We start from the raw sequence: 4,069 nt of genomic DNA, 5'->3' as shown, positions 1-4,069 counted from the left end.
GGAATGCCGGCCAATTACACGTACCCTGGCACCCTTTCCAGCTCTACAAAGTTCTGCACAACTGAGGACGGAAGACCTGCACCAGAGCTACCCTCTGAATGTGGCTGCTCACAGAAAGGTGGGCCGTTGAACTCCCCCAGTGGCTACCTGCAAGAAAAGACCTGGAAGATCTGCTCCCATAAAGATTCAGCCTGTTGCTCCCAAGGGGATTGCAACTCATAGTGACGCTAGACAGGTTTCTGAATCTCTAAGCCATCACAGGAGCAGCCAGCCTCATCTTGCTCCCGCAGAGCCACCAGTGAGTTTTGAATCACCAACCTCACAGTTAGCAAGTAGCCCAACACCTAAGCGACAGCAACACCAAAGCTCCTTCTCATGAAGATGGGGAGCCTTGGGAACGCTATGGGGCAGGTCTATGAGACGACCCTGATGGGACGACACCTACTAACAGCAAGTGCCTCCTGCACTGTGACAGCATCACACTGGTTTTCAAGCTCACCCACTGGTGGCATTTCTGCCACAGCTGCTCTAGGAAACCCAACGCAGGAGGGAATCTGCGATCCTTCAAGCCAGCCTCCTTCAACGTTTCGCTTTCTGTGCGATGACCACTTCCTTTCGGTCCAGGGAGAGTGTTCTAACTCTTAAATGTTAAGATAATATTACTTTTGGAAAGCCCACTGGGTTCGGAGCCAGCGGTATTTATTAGGTAGAACAGTCAAGTCCTGCTCCATCACCCATCTCTCCTGCAGCAGGCTAACAAATTCAGGCTTTATTTACTTCTTGGTTGACCAGCTTTTTAAAAATATTCTCTGGTTGGATGGCAACATCTAAGGCACAGGCCCGAGCGCCTGGTTCTGACGATGGCAGTGAAGACAGTATTGAAGCACTCTCTCTCTCTCTCGCTAGATATGGGCTCTGTGGGTGTTGTCTCCAATTCTTACACCAAACCAAGACGCCGTTACGATCCCCATTTTACAGATGGGGAAACGGGTTTGGAGAGGCATAGAAATTTTTTGCCAAAAGTGGAGTGTGAGTGCAAATAGAGCCAATCTTAACCCCAAAACTGACCCACCTGTCTCTTCCTTCCTCCCCTCAAATCAACTAGAGGAGAGACTCCGCCAGAAGCTAGATGGGCCAGATAGCTCCAGTTTGCTTTCACCGACATCTCTGTTTGGTTGGGAACCCTGGTGTAGGTAGTGGTTATGCATTGGGCTGCTGACTGCAAGGCCTGTCGTTCGAAACCATCAAGTTACTCACAGGAGAAAGACCGGGCTTTCTACTCCCATAGACAGTTGCAGTCTTGGAACCCAACAGGGGCAGCTCTGTCCTGCGCTATGGGGCCACTCTGAGTGGGCATCGACTCAATGGCAGCGAGTCTGTTTGGGTTAGGTTTGCTTATGGGCCACACAGTTCTTAAAAGTTCCCAACTAGTTGGCAACATTTAAAAATTGGCTGATTTCGCATGAAAAATCCTGGAATGCGCCAACAATGGGTCTCCACTTCAGTGTGGCCACAGAGACCACTACTGCTGCTGTCAAAAAGCCACTGCACTTGGGGTGGCCACGTGTTTCCCAGATTATGCCCCACCACACACACACACACACACAGGCCCCCCACCCCCACCCGAGGCCGGACAAGGGCCCAGTGTCATGTCATTGGCACACCACTATAATTCACACCCAGTTTTCTCTCAAGAGCAGTCAAGGAATCAAGAAACAAGAAGAGTGGGACAGCGGCACCCAGCTGTGTGTCCTGTGCCCCCGGCCCAAGCTTCTCTCAAAGACTGGCCGGGGTCCTGAAGGTCAGCAGTGTGAAACCCGCACACCACGCACTGAGGCCACCATGGGGGGTGGACTCCATTCCTGACCACTTACCGAGGGCCCCTGGAGACCAAAGGATGGTGACAGCCACCTGGTCGTGGCAGGCGTACTGACTGATGGTGATGTTCTGGGCGTCAGCAATCAGGTGCTTCCCCACTGGGTTCAGGTAAGTGGTGCAGTCTAGAGAAGTGCGGGGGAGAACAGTGACATTTTAAACACACACGTGCATCCCCAATTTCACGTCCCAAGGACTGTTTGAGGAATATAAGGATGCTTCAGTGGGGTTTCATTCTCACACCTGCTCCCTCCACCCTCCCACCCCCACCCGCCCCATCAGGTCAAAAGGACCTTTTACCACCTGAAGTTCAAGTGTGTACCTGCCATTGTTTTTTCTTATGACATTTTGGCTAACCAGCAATCATTTACACAGACTCACTAATGTGCAACTGTAGAGAGTGATTTGAAACAAGGGCAAAATGTCCTAGGCCTTGTTTGCTTGCTTGCTTGTCCTCTGTTTCCGGAAGGAAACTAGAGGGTACAGTGGCTGAAAAGAAGGTGCTCACGTGAGGATGCCCAAGACAAGAGGTATGACTGTAAAATGACCCAACTTGTACACCAAAAGGTTAATAACTCAGACAGACGTTAAGAACCTTGGGACTCAGTGATGAACCGGGTACTGTCACCATTACCTATCAGTCAAAGCCAGGACTTCTGATCTGAGGCACCATGTGTCATCAAAGGGCCCACACACCCCACTAAATCTAAGGAGCCCCACCGATTCTTCAATTTCCTCTTGGCTGTTTCTCACTGCCACCTGCCCAAGTAGCCACAGGCCTGGGAGCAGCTGTGCCACCTGGTATTGCTACGTACACAACTTCAAAGTCCGGTGCAAAGCTGCCGTAAGCTGGAATGGCAGCTGGAACGGGGCTGGAACTTTAGAGATTTAGCCACCGTGTAGGAAGACCTAGCAACACTGGCATCAGCTCATCATCAACTGCTTCTTTCTCAGCAATTACACTCCAAGGTTCTCTTTCGTTTCTGCTTTGAAATGGCTCCATTTCCAGCAGAAGTCCAGACCTGCCCATTCACTGTGGGAAGGGGTGGACGCTCTCAAGGACGCCTCCACGAGCCAGCTGCAGCTACATGTTGCTTTCCCCCGGATACATGCGGGAATACATGCTTCCCAGCTTTATGAGTAAACATATTCGCTGGAGATATTTTTTAAAAGCAGGATAAGAAAACTGTAAAGGTGGCCCTCACATCAGTCTAGTGGACATCCTTCCCTGCCTTTGAAAGCATGCACGATATCCCACCTCTTTAAATGTGTCCATACACCTCAACACACACATCACCAATTCGACAGTTTCTAAATGGCACTAACAACATTCTCTGAGCTCGGCAACCATTCGTACCCTAATCTGGTACCTCGTCTATTAACACTCTATGTGAACTGTCCACGAAGGTCCCTTTGGGCCAGAAGGAAGCCCAGGTACTGGAAATGGTTTTGCGGTCATCTACTGAGGGACTCTGGTGGCACAGTGGATTAAGCATGGGGCTGCGTTACCACAAGGTTGGCAGTTCGAAACCACCAGGAGCTACGAGGGAGAACGATGAGGCTTTCTAGCCCTATAAACAGTTGGTCTTGGAAACCCACAGGGGCAGTGCTACCCTGGCCTATAGGGTCGATATGAGTCAGCATCAACTTGACTGCAAGTTTGGTTTTGGCTTACAGACCCACTGGTTGGTAGTTCTAGGCTTCTGGAGGCCGTTGTCTGTTTGACCCCACAGACAGAACCTAAAGGAGACACAAGGGACGAGGCAGGCTGTTAGTTAACGCACTATGGTTCAGTTTTAGGAAGACATCAGGGGAGATTTTTGGTTTAAGGCGTAATGATGGTCTCAGGGCAACCGTTTCAGGGTTCACCTCCTTTTTAATTTTTGCTAAAGTATAACCAGCGTCCATGCAGACACTCCCTCACTTTTAAAATGCCCCTTAGTCCTACCGATCTCTCACCTGCTTGCTTAACCACCCTAACAGTACTGAGGCCCTGCTAGCACTTCCACCTGCCTTTCCATTCCAGTATTACTCCTTGTGAGAGGGTAAGAGCAACTAGCAAGACGTTATTCTGTTTCTGATAAAAATCCACTCTCAAAGCAATCAACTGTGCTCTGGGTGTAGAAGAGAAAATTTTAGGATAGGAAAAGAAAAACCCATCTGGTCTACCCCTCATTTTTCACAAAGGAGAGAA

General features: G+C 50.0%; 1 protein-coding gene across 1 annotated transcript in view; it reads right to left on the bottom strand.

Annotated features, from left to right (window-relative positions):
* IL17RD (interleukin 17 receptor D) overlaps positions 1–4,069 on the bottom strand; it is a 29,143-nt gene that overhangs the window by 21,292 nt on the left and 3,782 nt on the right. The window contains exon 2 of the mRNA XM_004702395.2: positions 1,875–2,000. The gene's annotated coding sequence lies outside the window, so the exon portion shown is untranslated. The remainder of the gene's footprint in view (positions 1–1,874; positions 2,001–4,069) is intronic.

This window comes from Echinops telfairi, unplaced genomic scaffold, assembly GCF_000313985.2.
Source record: "Echinops telfairi isolate 266 unplaced genomic scaffold, ASM31398v2 ScPeMD7_31;HRSCAF=116, whole genome shotgun sequence".
Lineage (NCBI taxonomy): Eukaryota > Metazoa > Chordata > Mammalia > Afrosoricida > Tenrecidae > Echinops > Echinops telfairi.
This window is presented reverse-complemented; position numbering and strand designations above follow the sequence as displayed.